The 18,815-nt window shown below is 37.4% G+C and overlaps 1 long non-coding RNA gene across 1 annotated transcript in view; it reads right to left on the bottom strand.

The window, feature by feature from the left end:
• LOC145536287 (uncharacterized) overlaps nt 1-18,815 on the bottom strand; it is a 227,303-nt gene that overhangs the window by 6,510 nt on the left and 201,978 nt on the right. Inside the window, exon 3 of the long non-coding RNA XR_014075738.1 lies at nt 334-391. This is a non-coding gene — a long non-coding RNA (uncharacterized LOC145536287). The remainder of the gene's footprint in view (nt 1-333; nt 392-18,815) is intronic.

The raw sequence follows: 18,815 nt of genomic DNA, 5'->3' as shown, positions 1-18,815 counted from the left end.
CCCAAATCAGGATGATCATTTTTGTGACTATTTACATTTAAAAGGTTGGAGTGATTCTTTTTGACTGATATTCTACATTTTAATTCATTCACCATGTTTGCATCTTTATACTGATGCTAAGCACTCTTTCAAACTTGTAATAGTTTTTCCCCCATGTAGCAAATTCTTTCTCTGATGATATGCTTGATACTCCATAACTTGAAGGGAAAATGTCATTTAATTTCTTTTTATTTATGTATATGTTTGCTGCTCTAAGATTGGATTCCATTAAACATTTGCTTCCCTATTTATCATTTAGAACAATAATTAATATTTTTTCCATAGCATACATACTGCATTTGCAGGCTTCAGAGGCTTAGGTTGATTGACTTTAGGAATGGCACATCTTGAGCTAAAAATAGATGAAACCAGAAAGTATTAGTATTAATACTAATTATCATATCAATTTCAGCTAAATTTGTTTAGGCAGCAAGACTTACATTAAATCCTTCTTCAAAAGGAACCAAAAGGACCCTGAGATTTACATGGCCTCCACCAATGTGTGAGTGTATGTATGGATCTCTTGTGTCTTAGCAGTTGTTTAATACACACTGAATACAGTAAAGGTTATCATCTGGAATATCTATTGCCTAAATTTGCATATCCTGGAAAACTAATGTCTCTGGCAATATCGAAGAAAAATAAGGTAATCAATATAAAAAGTACGTCAAATACCCAACTCTGTCAGAACTGGGGTAACAAGGCCTTATTAATTGACTATATTTCCCTTTCCATCAAAAGGCATGATGTGACGACACAGGAATCAGGCTGATGTGTGACCATCTTGACAGATCTTTGTGTATACATGCAATCTTATCCTCATATGTGACTCCAAACCTCTTCTAAAAACAAAACAACTCATACATTGACTGCTATACACTTTGCCTGTCTGCTATTTCTCAAACAACTATACACATGCTTTACTGTGGTAAGCTATACTTTAGTAAATCCATACAAAAGTATGCTCCCCTAGCCTCTCTTGCCTTCTGTTGCCAGTTTCAGCTGCGAGCTAGCCTCTGAAATTCATTCACTTTCACGACTAGCCCTGCAGAGTTTCAACAAACTCTGTAAAGCTTCTGTGCCCATTGCAAAGCATTTTGGAAATCCTCAGCTGCAAATGAAGTCAAAGTGCAAAATCGTTTTCTGTCATTTTCTACAGTGAAAGCTCACAGTGTGCTGAACTTGTGTCTTTTGAAGAAATCACCTTCCCATACTGTTTTTTTCTCCTCTGTCTTCCTAAAAGATGCAGGGTCCTCCTACTATGGGCAGATTCAGGTCACATCTAAGCCTGATCCTTCCCTGATTATTCACAAATAAATCATAGTCAAAATAAAGGAAAAAGTCACATAATCTTCCCATAGCATTAAATTTGTAATCACACAAGACAAATCATGAAATTCAAGATTACAGTTCCCACAGTAACCCTGTTCTTCTCCGACTGTGTATGCCCTATATCCCTGTCTCTACACTGAAAATGTTTTTCCTTTTTTCTAATTAATTTATTTATTTTAATTGGAGGCTAATTACTTTACAATACTGTAGTGGTTTTTGTTTTTCTTATATTGTATTCCAATTCTTAGTTTCAGGATCTTGCAAAAGCTGTTTGATTAAGTATTTACCTTACCATATGAATGATGATTTTAAGTTTTAAAATCAATCTAAAATTAAGCAAATCAAAATAGCTAATGGACACTCTAGCTAGAACAGAAAATAAAATACACGTGATTGGCAATTCTGTAAATCGAACTTGTATTTCCTAATTCAGCTTCTAGTTGTCTACTATTTGAAGAATCATCTCTTGAGGGGGGAGCAAACTCATACCCAATGGCAAATGAAACTGGATTATCTTTTATACTTGAAGTATTTGGTAACATCAGAAAACAGCACTAAATGGTTAGAATTTTTCCAGAACAGACTATGTATGTGGTATTTTGCAATTTTAGTTTTGGTTGTGAATAATCACTTTGCCAAATCATCTTAATTAAATGTTAAATATAAGTTATATTCTTTATTCATTAGCAGTATGACACTTCAGTTCAGTCGCTCAGTTGTGTCCAACTCTGCGACCCTATGGACTACAGCACGCCAGAACTTCCTGTTCATCACCAGCTCCCTTAGCCTGCTTCAACTCATGTCCATCAAGTCGGAAACGCCATCCAACATTTTCATCCTCTGTTGTCCGCTTCTCCTCCTCCATTCAATCTTTCCCAGCATCTGAGTCTTTTCCAATGAGTCAGTTCTTCGCATCACTTGGCCAAAGTATTGGAGGTTCAGCTTCAGCATCAGTCCTTCCTATGAATATTCAGGACTGATATCTTTTAGGATTGACTGGTTTGATCTCCTTGCAGTCCAAGGGACTCTCAAGAGTCTTCTCCAACACCATAGTTCAAAAGCATCAATTTTTTGGCACTCAGCTTTCTAGTCCAACTCTCACATCAATACATGACAACTGGAAAAATCATAGCTTTGACTAGATGGACCTTTGTTGGCAAAGTAAAGTCTCTGCTTTTTAATATGCTGTCTAGGTGGGTCATAGTTTTCTTCCAAGGAGTAAGTGTCTTTTAATTTCATTGATGCTGTCACCATCTGCAGTGATTTTGGAGCCCAAGAAAATAAAGTCTGTCACTGTATCCATTGTTTCCCCATCTACTTGCCATGAAGTGATGGGACCGGATGCCATGATCTTAATTTTCTGAATGTTGAGTTTTAAGCCAACTTTTTCACTCTCCTCTTTCATTTTCATCAAGAGGCTCTTTAGTTCCTCTTCACTTTCTGCCAGAAGGGTGGGATCATCTGCATATTTGAGGTTATTGATATTTCTCCTGGCAATCTTGATTCCAGCTTGTGCTTCATCCAGCCCTGCATTTCCCATGATGTACTCTGCATATAAGTTAAATAAGCAGGGTGACAATATACAGCCTTGATGTACTCCTTTCCCAATTTGGAACCAGTCTGTCATTCCATGTCCAGTTCTAACTGTTGCCTCTAATCCTATATACAGATTTCTCAGGAGACAGGTAATATCGTCTGGTATTCCCATCTCTTTAAGAATTTTACACAGTTTGTTGTGATATACACTGTTAAAGGCTTTGGCATAATCAATAAAGCAGAAGTAGATGTTTTTTCTGGAATTCTCTTACTTTTTCTATGATCCAAGGGATGTTGGCAACTTGATCTCTGGCTCCCTCTGCCCTTTCTAAATCCAGCTTGAACATTTGGAAGTTCTTGGTTCATGTACTGTTGAAGCCTCACTTGGAGAATTTTGAGCATTACTTTGCTAGCATGTGAGATGACTGAAAGTGTGCGGCAGTTTGAACATTCTTTGGCATTGCCCTTTTTGGGGATTGAAATGTAAACTAACATTTTCCAGTCCTCTGGCCACTGCTGAGTTTTCCAAATTTGCTGGCATATTGAGTTCAGCACTTTCACAGCATCATCTTTCAGCATTTGAAATAGCTCAACTGGAATTCCATAACCTCTACAAGCTTTGTTCATAGTGATGCTTCCTAAGACCCACTTGACTTCGCATTCCAAGATGTCTGGCTCTAGTTGAGTGATCACAAAATCATTGTTGTCTGGGTCGTGAAGCTCTTTTTTATATAATTCTTCTGTGTATTCTTGCCACCTCTTCTTAATATCTTCTGTTTCTGTTAGGTCCATACCATTTCTGTCCTTTATTGTGCCAATCTTTACATGAAATGTTCCCTTTGCATATCTAATTTTCTTGAAGAGATCTCTAGTCTTTTCCATTCTATTGTTTTCCTCTATTTATTTGCATTGATCACTGAGGAAGGCTTTTTTATTGCTCCTTGCTATTCTTTGGAACTCTGCATTCAGATGGGAATATCTTTCCTTTTCTCCTTTACTTTTCACTTCTCTTCTTTTCTCAGCCATTTGTAAGGCCTCTTCAGACAGCCATTTTGCTTTTTTGCATTTCTTTTTCTTGGGGATGGTCTTGATCACTGCCTCATGTATGGTGTCACAAACCTCCGTGCATAGTTCTTCAGGAACACTGTCTATCAGATCTAATCCCTTGAATCTATTTATCACTTCCACTGTATAATCGTATGGGATTTGATTTAGGTCATACCTGAATGGCCTAGGGGTTTTCCCCACTTTCTTCAATTGAAGTCTGAATTTGGCAATAAGGAATTCATTATCTGAGCCACAGTCAGCTCCTGGTCTTGCTTTTGTTGATTGTAGAGAGCTTCTCCATCTTTGGCTGCAAATAATATAATCAATCTGATTTCGGTTTTGACCATCTGGTGATGTCCATGTGTAGAGACTTCTCTTGTGTTGTTGGAAGAGAGTGTTTGCTATGATCAGTGCCTTCTCTTGGCAATACTCTGTTAATCTTTGCCTTGATTCATTTTGTACTTCGAGGCCAAATTTGCCTGTTACTCCAGGTATCTCTTGACTTCCTAATTTTGCATTCCAGTCCCCTATGATGAATAGGACATCTTTTCTGGGTGTTAGTTCTAGAAGGTCTTGTAAGTCTTCATAGAATCATTCAACTTAAGTTTCTTCAGCATTACTGTTTGGGGCATAGACTTGGATTACTCTGATATTGAATCATTTGCTTCGGAAATGAACAGAGATCATTCTGTCATTTTTGGGATTGCATTCAAGTACTGCATTTCGGACTCTTTTGTTGACTATGAGGGCTTACTCCATTTATTCTAAGGTATTCTTGCCCACAGTAGTAGATATAATGGTCATTTGAATTAAATTCACCTATTCCAGTCCTTTTTAGATCACTGACTCCTAAACTGTTGATGTTCACTCTTGCCATCTCCTGTTTGATCACTTCTAATTTACCTGGATTCATGGACCTACCATTCCAGATTCCTATGCAATATTGCTCTTTACAGCATCAGACTTTACTTCCATCACCAGTCACATCCACAACTGGGCATTGTTTTTGCTTTGGCTCCATCTCCTCATTCTCTCTGGAGTTATTTATCCGCTCTTCTCCAGTAGCATATTGGGCACCTACCGGCCTGAGGATTTCATCTTTCAGTGTTATATCTTTTTGCCTTTTCATACTGTTCATGGGGTTCTCAAGTCAAGAATAATGAAGTGGTTTTCCTTTCCCTTCTCCAGTGGACCACATTGTGTCTGAATTCTCCACCATGATACATTGATTTTGGGTGGCCCTACACGGCATGACTCATAGTTTCACCTAGAAGGCTGTGGTCCATGTGATCAGTTTGATTAGTTTTTTGTGATTGTGAAAATTAAATGCAAAGACAAGAAAGGAAAGACAACTACATCATTATATGTTCTTTTGATTATAGCATAATTTAGCAAACTGTTCAGTTTGTATTCATGCCTGTATGAGATGATGTTTAACGCATTAAAAGAAGAAAGAGAGAAACAGGATTATGACTATGTAATGTCAAAAGATTAGTACTTTCTCTTTAGTGTGATATTACCGGGATGACCCGGAGGGATGGGATGGGGAGGGAGGTGGAAGGGGGGTCCTGGAAGGGGAAAACATGTACACCCATGGTGGATTCATGTCAATGTATGGCAAAACAAATACAATATTGTAAAGTTAAAAAATTGAAAATAAACTAATTTAAAAAAAAAAGAAAGAAATTCAATAGCAAATTAATGGACCTTGAGATTTTGGAATAATTGCCTTAAATAACATTTAAGTTTTGCTTAATATCCTTGACTTTATTCAACTTCCTGGACTCAACCTATTCTTTGCTCTGATTAATTTATACACCCTTTTATCATCCAAAAACTGAACCAAAATTCTTGCATATCTGGATTTACTCTTTTATAATGACTTTTTCTTTGTTGCTTATATTCATAACTTCTCTATAAGACACCTTGGCTCATCAGCACAACTCAGGCAAGTATTCACCACATTTTTATTCTTCTTCCATTGCATGTATGGATTTGTCCCTTTCTCCATATCCACCACTCTGTTTCATATTTTTACCATTTAGTAATTAAATTACTACAAGATATCCATAAGCAGAATTTTTTTTTTTCCTCTCTCTCTAGAGACAACCACTCTGAGTATGATTACCTGGTAAAAACACAAAGTGTCCAATTAAAATCAAATTTCAGAAAAACAGCAAATAATTTTCATATAAGTCCCAAATATTGCATGGGATGTATTTACACTAAAAATCATTCATTATATGAGATTCAAATTAGCATGGGAGTCGTGTATTAATATTTTCTAAACCTAGCAGTACAATAAGCCAGAATTTAATCCCAAATTACACTACAAATAGTAGGGATTTTTCCTTTTCACAGAAATCCAGAGGGTAGTAATGAATTCAGGATGAGTAGAGGAAGCAGGAGCCTCTCAAGTGATATTAAAACTATCCAATTTCTTTTGACCTTCACATCTGGCAAGGAAATACTGATAGCACTATAAAGCCAGTCTGTCCATAAAGGTAGGGAAGTATGTAATTATCTACTTTTTTTTAAATTTGAGGAGTATTTAGAAATCTGATCAATACCTACTTAATATTTTCCCAATCTCCTCTTTGAAAAGTGCAAATATATCTGGAATAGTTAACATTTTTTATACTTGAAGGAATATATTTTTGAGAGGAATAACATAACATTTTAAGAGAATACATTTTATCATGTGCTTTTCCCATTAGAACAAAAGTGTAGGGAAGTGGTAGAGCATGAGACTGCGGGGTGGGAGATCCACTATAAAAGTTAGGAAAGGGTGGAGAAAATGATGATTGAGTTGTGCCAGACACAAACTCCAGACACCTCACAAAGATGCCCAAGCTGTGGTCTTGTTATAAAGCCAGGTCAAAAAACTTGGCCTTAGGGAGCGATAAATTGGGAGATTGGGATTGACATATACCCACTTCTATTAATAACACAGATAACTAATAAGAACCTGCTGTATGGCACAGCAGAGAAGGCGATGGCACCCCACTCCAGTACTCTTGCCTGGAAAATCCCATGGACAGAGGAGCCTAATAGGCTGCAATCCATGGGGCCGCGAAGAGTCAGACACGACTGAGTGACTTCACTTTCACTTTTCACTTTCATGAATTGGAGAAGGAAATGGCAACCCACTCCAGTGTTCTTGCCTGGAGAATCCCAGGGACGGGGGAGCCTGGTGGCCTGCTGTCTATGGGGTCGCACAGAGTCGCACAGAGTCGCACATGACTGAAGCGACTTAGCAGCAGCAGTATGGCACAGAGAACTCTACTCAGTACTCTGTAATGACCTATATGGGAAAAGATTCTAAAAAGAGTAAATATATGTATAACTGATTCACTTTGCTGTACACCTGAAACTAACACAACATTGTAAATCAACTATACTCCAATGCATTTTTTTTAATAGCTTTGTTTTAGAAGTGGCAGTACTGTACAGAAATAAGGAGTGCACACTCTGGAACCACCCTGCCTGGAACTGAATCTCCAATCTACCTCTTTTGCAAAATGATGATATTAGTACCTAGCTCACAGAGTTTTCTGTACTCATGTGTACATGAGATGATAAATGTAGTGAGATGAGTATCTGGCACATAGGAAGTGCTATACATTTTGGCAGTTGTGTGTGTATTGGCATTACCAAGTACATTTTTTTAAACTCACTCCTTTTATTCTTCATGTCTATTTTTTCTAATTGTCAGGGGAGTGTGTAATTTCCTTGGTTCTGTCTCGCCACGGCAAAAATTTGAAGCGGTGGATGGACCAGTGTTACCCTTCCGTGTTATAGCTCAGTTTTATTTGCAAGCAAAGGAAAATACATCCTCCAGGCGTGAGGGTAGGCCACCAACTCAAAAGACACAAAGAGAAGAGAGGCGCACCCCCACCCCCACCCCCCAACTCAATTTTGACTCCTCATTGTATGTTTTTTTCTCCTCCCTCTGGGCCTGCCCTATGTAAATTGGGCTAGCCAGGAGGGCTGTTTGTTTTACCTGAGGTCCTCACTTCCCTCCTTGGACCTTCCTTTGTTCTATTTTCACAGGCTTTGCCCTTCTTTGTCTTTTAGCCACCGCCATTTTGGACTCCTTTTTCCTATTCTAACTACCTAACATAATTATAGATGTCATGAGGGTACACATCTAATATATTTAACAGACTAAAAAAGACCTTGTACTACTTTGCTGTGCAAAAAGTATTAGAGCAAAAAAGGTGTGTGTGTGTGTGTGTGTGTGTGTGTGTGTGTGTGTGTGTGTGCATGTGTGTGTGTATAACTGAATCACTCTGCTGTACAGTAGAAATGAACACAACATTGTAAATCAACTACATGTCAATAAAATAATTTTTTAAAAGTATTAGGGCAAATATTTACCTCCAGTATCATCTTGAGTATTTCATCCCCCAACACAACAACCCCCAGACACAAATATTAGACATAGTCTCTCAAACTTGTCTTTTTTCTAGTCTTTAAATACAATATGTCACCATGACCATTATCAAAACTATAATGAAAAGTCCTTACAGGAATTCATTTGAAAGCATGGCCTTCATATATAGAGAGGAGATCATCAAAAGACAGTTCCTCATCTCTGAGCTAGTTTCCTCAGCAAACAAAGGTGCAAACTCTGGCTCCCTTTGGTATCACAATCCTGTTTCCCTACTCATCCAATACACTCTGGCCCTGTCCACACTACCCAACATAGCCTCCCCAGTCAAGTGTTCCCCTCAACTGTCTGTCTTCACTGTTAAACTTGCAGGGGTATCTGCCTCCAGGAGACAAAGTCCCTGCACAAACATTGATATATATGAAAATTAAATGCAAAGACAAGAAAGGAAAGACAAATATTTCATTGTATGTTCTTTTGATTATAGCCTAACTTAGTAAACTGGTCATGGTTTATGTTCATGCCTGTATGAGATGATGCTTAATGCATTAAAAGAAGAAAGAGAGAAACAGGGTGTCAGGTTTTTTAATTTAAAATTACTTGATTTATATTCATATCTCTTTCTTTTTGGGTCATCTTGATGTTTTGGTCTTTAGAAGAAAAGGCCAGATGTTAAAGCATAGTTACAATAGGCACCACTGATTATTTTCTTTTCTTAGAAAAGAAAGATTATGCCAGAAAACAGTATTTCTTTTGACAAATAATAAAGAATTCAGATGAACATTGCTAGCTGCTCTGAGTGTAGCTGTACTACACAGAGGATACACCAAACAGCATGCTCTATAAAAATCACCGGGTTTCTGTCTCCATTGTCATTGATATGGCAACAGTCCATGAAGAGTTCCCAGAAAAATTTAATATCTTAACCTGCCACTATCTCAGGACTAGGGCCCTGGGAATGACAGCTGTAATATTTCAGGAAAAATACTCATCAGATTTTACTTCCTAATTCCCTCATGCTTCTATATAGAGTCTCATGTTTGAGATAGAACTGTCTCGGGTCAAATCAAGAGTTGATAAGCGGCGTTCAAATTTATTTTCTACTCAATGCATGTCTTCTCGTACATCTTTGGTCACTTATAACTTCACCATATTTCATCTGCTTGCTGATCCATAAAGAAGTCATAACGATACCTACTCCTCAGTTGTATTTGGAGGCTAATTTCCTGGGGTGCTTGTGTGGAAAAAAAAAAAAAAAAACAATATTATTTTCATCTTCACTAGTCCCAAATGATACAATGACACTTTCTGGTAGGCTGTCAGTTCTCCAATTCAGTCATGATAATATGTCTCCCAAGTTGGCACTAAAGAGATATGAAAATTGAAAAGGCTTCAAAATGACAACACATACCATGCTCAAAGCAAACAAAATTCCATCCTATTTTACAACCTACCTACATTTTATCTCAGCCTTATTATCTTTTTGGTTCCCAAAGACTGGATTTTCTGTATCCTATCTCCATGCTGCACTAGTCTATCTCTGCAACCCATCAAAATACAAGGCAGGTTGTAAACATGCTATGTAATTCTGCAGTGTATATTACCTACAGTTTGTCACCTCTCCCAAGTCTCTGCATCCTCAAAACTTAGGTATGGTTTCCATCTGCTACTCCTTAAATACCAATTGCTACACTATTATAGAATCTCAAATACCCCATCGATAAAGATAATCCAAGATTTTTCAGGTTAAAGGTTCTAGAAATCTCCTATCCCTTAAACCTCGCTCAGCAAAAAACCAACTTGTACACAGTGTTTTGAAAGTCAAAGATGTATTTATTGAAAATCTACCTTCTGAAAACTGTGCTGCCTGAAAGGCCACACAAAGCTTGTAAGAGAACAACAGTAGAAGAGAATCACGATTGCTCAAGCTATCAATTGACTATAGGTTTTGTGTGCACTGTAATGAAATTATATGAATATTTTCACACATATATCATGTATATTTCAAGGTATTAAAGTACTTTTGAAAAATAAATATATGTTCTACTCCAGATCTGTTGCCTAAAAGAAGAGACATGAGTTTCTTAAGAAGATCTGGGATCTTACTACTTTTCCAAATTTTCAACCAATCTTCTTATTTCTATTTAAAAATCAGAATCTCTGCCTCTAGAATTAACTGCTGCCTTTAGTTTCTGAGTTTTTCTATTGTATTACAGAATTCACTTCTCCCTGTGCAGGTGTTTGAGTTTTATCTCTTTAAATGTTATGTTATGTTATGCTATGTTACATTACATCACATTGTGTTATGTTATGTGAAAGTCTCTCAGTTGTGTCCAACTTGGGATTTTCGAGGCCAGAATACTGGAGTGGGTAGCTGTTCCCTTCTCCATGGGATCTTTCCAACCCAGAACTCGAACCCAAGTCTTCAATGAATATTCAGGACTGATTTCATTTAGGATTGGCTGGTTTGATCTCCTTGCAGCCCAAGGGACTCTCGGGAGTCTTCTCCAGCACCACAGTTCAAAAGAAGTGAGATACACATACCTTCTAATGGGGTTTCCATGTGGCGCTAGTGGTAAAGAACCCGCCTGCCAATGCAGGAGATGTAAGGGACACAGGTTTATCCCTGGAGGAGGGCATGGCAAGCCAGTCAGGTATTCTTGCCCAGATAATCCCATGGAGAGAGAAGCCTGGCAGGCTACAGTCCATAGAGTTGCAAACAGTTGGACACAACTGAAGCAACTCAGTATATCCTCATACCTTCGAATGTCTTACAAGTAGAGGCACTGTATCAGCTACAATGCATGGGGGCAAAGGCAACTTGCCTCATCAAGTGACAAGATAGAAGAAATCAAGCACTAGCCATATGTCAAAATAAAATATCTTCAGTGCCAGTTGGAAAAAAAAAAGAAATAAGAAATAATTCTTTGAGCATATTGGATGGCAATAAAGTATGATTACCTCAACAAGTATATCTAACTCCTGGTGCAGTTATCCAGCTAATCAAGATATGCAGTTCATTTATCTAGCTAACACAAAATACCTAACAAATTACTAGACCATGAACTTCAGAAACTATGGCTCCCTGGAACGTTTATCTTTGTTTCAAAATCTATCCAGAATTCTGTCCTACCAATAGCACATAGTCTATTTGGTATCATGAGTCTAGAATTTCTTCAGTTATTTGGAACTGCTGTTCTTGCTAATCCTCTAGCAAGGCTGGGATCTCAACTCAGGGATGCCCTTGGATATGGATGAATGAACTTCCCAAAAGATAACAATTTAAGAATCAAAGGAGTATTCATGTCATTTGATAGAGTAAGTACTCTGAGATTACTGGGCTCTGAAGACAAAGTTCACTATTCCTGTTATGTGTGGTGCATAATTGCCCTTCTGCAAGTGTCTTCTTGAGATAAGATTGGCTTTGAAAATATTTCTAAACCTAGGCATAGAATTCCATCATTCAACTGTGAGTTCCCTAAGGTCAAGGAATGTTTCTCTTTTCATTTTTATGCTAGAGATTTAGCACACTTAGTAAACATTTAATTTACTGAATTCATTTATTGAATTCTGGTTCAACTTGGAGATTGATTTTTCTGATATTCTGATGAAAAGGTGACAATAATTCTGAGAAGAGATTTTCCTGGCAGGTTGCTGGAGACATCTCTGTGAATAATTGCTAGGAGCTAAACTTGAATTGTTTGCTTCTTTGTTTTCCTTCTTTCTTAAAAAAAAAAAAAAGCTGGAGAATAATATTGCTATGAAGATCATTTTTTAACTTGGTTTAGCATTTTTGCCAGAAATAAGTGCAGCTGAGGCCCTAACCAGCACTCTGTGGTTTTCTTGATGTTTCTGGTTCTCATCTTTTGATTACACTGTCAAGTTTTTGTAATAATTTTTTGATAAATGAATTTATTCATAGTAGGAGAGGGGGACTTTTAACAAATCCATTATACTCTGGCTATTGACAGAAAGGTTTAGAGATTAGTGATCAAGTGTCTTGGAATCAGATATATGCAATTGTTCCAAACTACAACAGTCCCTTTTGACACAGATCAACATCTGAAGCATAGTGGCTGACCATAGGAATCTGATAGAGTGGCAGAGAATCCTACATGATGGAAAAAAGCAGCCTGCTTATTCCCAGTGATGCCTGTTTCCTGGTCCATACCTGAATCCTGCCTTGTGTTTTTTCAGTCTTGTGAATCTTCCTAGTGTTTTCTCTCAGGCTAAACTGACCAATTACTTCCTGTGATGTCTGTAAATAATCCAGCGATAGGAGGCTTCAGTTGTGCAGGGAGTCTAAAGACACTCCATGAAATTTTTATCCAATTCTCACCTGTGTATATACCACCAGCATATTAAACTTATGATGCCCCAAACAGATCTCAGTTTCCATCCCAAACTTATCCCTCCCCGTACTTCATATTTTCCATATTTAAAAAACCATATCCTATCATTACTGAGGCTTAAAGTAGCAGGGTAATCTTGGGCTTTTCTCTTTCTCTTACCTCCCTCATCCGATCAGTGACTAAGCCCTCCTGATTTTCCCTCTTTCATAGCTCTCTAAAATTTACTTCTCATTTCTAATGCTACTACTATCTACTCAATTAATTAATACAATAAATTTTTATTAGGTACATACTTTTGTCAGGCACCTTAGTAAGGGTTGAAGATGCCAAGATATATTTTTACCTACTCTCTGCTCTTAGTTATTGGAGAAGGAAATGGCAACCCACTCCAGTGTTCTTGCCTGGAGAATCTCAGGGATGGGGGAGCCTGGTTGGCTACCGTCTATGGGGTCGCACAGAGTCGGACACGACTGAAGCGACTTAGCAGCAGCAGCAGCAGCAGCTACTCTTAGGCATCTTCCAGAGCTATGTATGTTAGGATAGAAGTCTGAAAGTGAAGTGAGGCATACCTGAGGGAATGATCAAATCTCCCTTGGGTTAGTGAGAAAAGTCTTCAGAGAGGATCTAAAAATCGAACTAAGTATGTACACTATTATTCAATTAAAAGTCTAAATATAGACAAATACCATATATCACTTATATGTGGAATCTAAAATAAGACATAATGAACTTATCCATGAAATAGAAATAGACTCACAGACATAGAGAACAGACTTGCAGTTGCCAAGGAGGAGGATGGTTGGGGAGGGAAGGATTGGGAGTTTGGGATTAGCCGATGCAAACTATTATATACAGAATGGATAAACAAGGTCCTATTGTATAGAACATGGAACAATTTTCAGTATCATGTAATAAACCATAATGGAAAAATATTTCTAAAAGAATATATATAACCAAATCATTTTGTTGTATAGCAGAAACTAATACAACCATGTAAATCAATGATACTTCAATAAAATAAATTTTTTAAGTCTAAATATAGAACTGAAGGTAAGGAAAGGTAATCAAGGCAGGGAAAATATATTGAAAGAATAATGTGTAACAGAAAGGCAATTCAGTAGAGATAAAGCTGGAGAAGAAAGCAGGAGATAGTTCATGGAGGGTCTTGCATGTCATGCTAGGAAGATTCTACTTGACCTAGTTGCCACTGAAGAATTTTAAGCAAGACAGTATTTCCTTCAGAGAAAATCAGACTTCTGTTCAGAAATATAACTATGGTAACAGATCAGTAAATGGATTAGAGATGGGGAAAGATTTGAAGTAGAAAGATTAGTTAAAAGATTATTGAAGTATTGCAAGAGAATGATGATTAAGTTCTAAACTAAGTCTGTAACAATAAAGATTAAGAAGAGAGGACAGTTAAAGTTGAAGGGGTGGTCAAGTTCATAATTCCTATCTAGCATCTGTTCTGGGTCACATTAACTGAGATTGGAAACATAGGAAGGGAATTAGTTAGAAAAAATTACTTCATCTTTAAACATGCTGAATTTGAGATGTGCATGGGTATACATGAGTATAAATTCAGCAAGATATCCCAAATCAACCAAAGTTTAGGAGAAAGACAGTGACCTGGATTTGTGAATCACTGATGCACAGATTATATTATAAGCTTTATAAGAATGCTTAACATTACCCATTATATTAGTTAGAAGTTGATTTGGCTAAAAGTGACAGAAAATCAAAAATAACAGCAGCTTAAATAAAAAGAAGTTTATTTCTCTTTCCAAAAGCAAACAGTTCAGGGTAGCTAGAGTGGCTTCTCAAAGTCACAAGGAATATAGATTCCTTCCATGGGCTGTTCCATCATTCTCAAGCCATGGCCTTTACTTCATGAATCAAGATAACTGCTTGAGCTCCAGCCATCATACCTACATTCCAGCAAGCATGAAGGAAAGAGAGAAGGAATGCTCCTTTCCTATGAGTGCTTTCTGAGCACTGCATACAATATTCTTACCTAATTTCCACTGGTCAAGAAGTTTGAATGGAGTCATTAGTAAGGGAATCAGGTTGCAGGGAGCTGAGAAGTAAATATAGGGAAGAAAATGGAGACAGCAAGTAAACAGTACTCTTGGTAAATTTACCTTTAAAGAAGAGAAAGTGAAAGCCATAGATACAGGAATCTTATTTTTACATTGGGAGAGGTTTATGTATATAGAATACTGGTGATGAGCCATTAGAAACAAACAAACAAACAAAAAAGATAGTTCAGCCAATGGAATAAGGCTGATGCTTCAGAGAAAGCAGAAAGAAATAGGAGAAAGATGGCAAGTGAAAAAAGTCAAACTTGAACAGAAGAAACTGCTCTTTCTAGGACTGAAGGTAAATTATAGCTCAGGTCTGGCATTTCAGAGCTTGAAAGTTTTCATTGTCTGAGTTGTGGCACATGCTTAAAATGAAGAAGTGCCAAAACATAGTTACAAAAATAGCAAGGCTTATTTTCCAATACTTAATAATTTAGTAGTAGACTACCTTACTTTTAGTCACTGTTCCCAGTATATTCCCTGGATTTCCTAATTTCTGTACCTTTGCTCACATTCTTCCCCAACTGGATTGTACCTCAACACCTACTTAAAGTCCAAAATCAAACTCTAGTGCCCTTTCCTCTATGCTTCCTCTGCTCCCTTAACTAGAAATTATTTTTTCATCCTCTAACTTCCTGAGCACTTACACGCACATCTCTTCTATCATTTACATTTTTCAGTCTTAATTTATAGTCAATTACATATATGCTTTATTTTCTTTTATGTTAATTGCTTTGTCAAATTTGGGTCCTACTTAAATTCATTCATTTATCTCTCTCACCACTAGAATAGCTCTGGACATGAAAAGCACAATAAAGAAATATTTATACAGTCAGTGAAGGCACCAAGGTGCTCCCTTCATGAATCTTAATCAATGGTAATGATGAACATTAGTTCACATGCCCATCCCTAGGCTTTCCAAGAGAATGTCTAAGTCAGACACCCAAAGCAATACATGCTTTCTCTTTGTCTAAATACAAACAGCTGTTTCTTTAAACAAAAGAAAGTCACAAGTCCAAAGTATGGACAACATTAAGCAAAGGAATCCAATCTCACTATGAAATCATTTGCTGAATGTCTGGCCCACCCTGGCAGTAGCACAAACACCAAGAACCCACTGATGTTCAAACTCAAGCAACATAGTATTGCAGGCAACAGACAGGAAGCAGCAGTTGCAGCTGCAGGAAGACCATTCTGTGATGGGACATTTTAAAATATAATGACTCAATCTGAACTTACAAGTTCATGCATGTTAGGCTAAGAAGGAGACTAAGAACACAGTGCAAAAAGTGACACAAGATAAGAACATCAAGGTACAGCCATTCAGATATAATAGCAGGGTCATGGGTCAGAGATGGATCATGCCAATCTCTCCCATCCTCATAAAATATCCATATAGAAGCCACATGCACTTGTAAGAAATCAGATCATATTGCCCCCTTTTTATAAACCAAAAAAGTATGGCAAATTATAATAACCATTTTAAACTCACACAGAATCAGCCAGAGAACATTTTAGAAAATCCCAGGATTTCTTTCCTGGAGAAAAGAGAAAACTTGAAGAAATACATGGTGGTATGTATGAAAGGCTCTGCTTATAGCAGTGTACTTATACATAATATTGGGGTTTATTAAAATCAGATATTTAAAAATCATCATCTAATAAATCCAAGAGAAAAAGTTAATATGCACTGGAATCAAGACTTGGTCCTTGCTGAAGGAGAAAGCTGAAATAGCTTAATTAATTTGTTCTTCTGATTAAAAAATAAAGGTAGGAGTCTAGGTAATACAAATGTAATAACTCATTTTTCCTTTTGGAACAAAATATAATTGAAAATTATAAAGCAAAACTCAGGAAATAATTTAGTGATTCCCTTTTAATGCTTTTACCTATAAAGACACTTGTACAGTCACAGAATTTTAGAGATTTAATGATCTGATAAATCAGTTGCTTTAAGCATCTCAATCCCTTACACACACTGGCATTCCATAAATGTTTTTTTGAATGAATAAATACATAAATAAATGTGTGGTTAAAGTACTCTAATATGACATTTTTCATATAAGAAAATTTTTTTTTCCAAAAAAAGTGAAAAGAATTGACCAAAATCACTCTGCTAGTGGGAAAGCAATGGCACCCCACTCCAGTACTCTTGCCTGGAAAATCCCATGGATGGAGGAGCCTGGTAGGCTGCAGTCCATGGGGTCGTGAAGAGTCAGACACGACTGAGCGGCTTCACTTGCACTTTTCACTTTCACTTTTCACTTTCATGCACTGGAGAAGGAAATGGCAACCCACTCCAGTGTTCTTGCCTGGAGAATCCCAGGGATGGGGGAGCCTGGTGGGCTGCCATCTGTGGGGTCGCACAGAGTCAGACACGACTGAAGCGACTTAGCAGCAGAAGCAGCAGCAGTGGGAAATCTGGGCTTCCCTGTTGGCTCAGTGGTAAAGAATCTGCCTGCCAAAGCAGCAGAAGCAGGTTCCATCCTTGAGTCAGGAAGATCCCCTGGAGAAGAAAATGGCAACCCACTTCAGGAATACTCTTGCTTGGAGAACCCCATGGAGTCTGGCATGCTACAGCCCATGGGGTTGCAGAAAGTCAGACATGACTTAGCAACTGAATAGGGAACAACAGCAGTGGGAAATCTAGGACTAGAAATGAGGTTTCCTAAGGTTTTCTTTTATAAGAGCATAAGAGGAGATCTTAGGCACCTATCAGGGCACGACTTTAGCTACCATTTTTGGAGATGCTAGAAGCTGTGTGTCAGAAAAGAGAAAGCAAATACCCTATATTAGCCCCAGTTTACACTTACCATTGTCAAGCTACTGTCTTTTCTTGAAAAATTATTAAATTAGTATTGAACAATAGAGTTGGAAAGGACCTCACTCATTCAACAAATGTTCATTGAGCATCTACACTGTGCCAGACATGGTTCTAGGTGCTGGAGATACATAAGAAGACAAGAGAGACAAAATTTTTGTCCTCATAGAATGTACATTCTAGTGAACTTAGAGATGACAAGTCCCTCCGTTAAAAAAAAAAATATTAACATATGGATTGATTTACTGTGCTGTACTACTTTCAGGTGTATAGCAAAGTGATTCAGTTATACATACACAGACATATCATATGTGTGTGTGTGTATATATATATATGTGTGTGTGTGTGTGTTCTTTTTCAGGTTCTTTTCCATTATAAGTTATTACAAGATATTGAATACAGTTCCCTATGCTATATAGTAGGTCCTTGTTGCCTCTGTTTCTTAAATAGATAAGGAAACTAATCCCCCAACCGTAGAAGTAACTTAGATCTATGTCACACAGTGAGCTTGTAATAGGGTTGAACTTGGAACTCAGGTTCCTTAGTATACTTCACTTTTCACTACGCCATGCCAGCTTACAAGTTTCAAGAAAATTAGAATAGAAAATCAGACCCACTGCTTTCCAATCTCTCTTTCTCTCTCTCCCTCCTTCATTCTCTCTCTATCTCTCCCCTTTTGCACTCCTTCTCTCTCATCCTCTTCCCCTCTCATCATCCCAGGTCACTCTGCATCAGCATCACACTGGCTATCAATAGCCAAGGTTTTGAATCAATTTATGACAATAATAGAACACATAGAATTAACATAAATTATAGCATCTAGCTACTTTTAATACTATGTCTCTAAAATTGCTTAAGTCTGGAGCAAGGGAAACAAAAGAAAAAAGAAGGAAGGTAGGGGAAAAAAAAAAGAAACAAAGATAGCTGGAAAGGAGGGAGGAGGGTGGGAAGAAAATCAAGCAAGCAATGCCTTAAAAGTGCACACAAACTGCAAATCAGGTTTCCAATACTCTACCAAAATGTTGATTGCTGCAGTTTAAAAGGGAAAATTGCAGTCAGATACAAATTTCCTAGATCTAAGTTAGAATGAAAAGCAGTTAAAACTGTGGAGACATTTTCATAAACAAAACACCCTTTACTATTTGGATACTTAAAACCCAAGAAGCATTATTTCAGTGATTTTTCTTATGTTACTCAACTAAAATATTTAGAAA

This window comes from Giraffa tippelskirchi, chromosome X (assembly GCF_054371585.1).
Source record: "Giraffa tippelskirchi isolate mGirTip1 chromosome X, T2T-mGirTip1v1.2.pri, whole genome shotgun sequence".
In the NCBI taxonomy this organism is placed as follows: domain Eukaryota; kingdom Metazoa; phylum Chordata; class Mammalia; order Artiodactyla; family Giraffidae; genus Giraffa; species Giraffa tippelskirchi.
The sequence above is the reverse complement of the archived record's forward strand: the minus strand, read 5'-3'. Positions and strand labels throughout refer to the sequence as shown.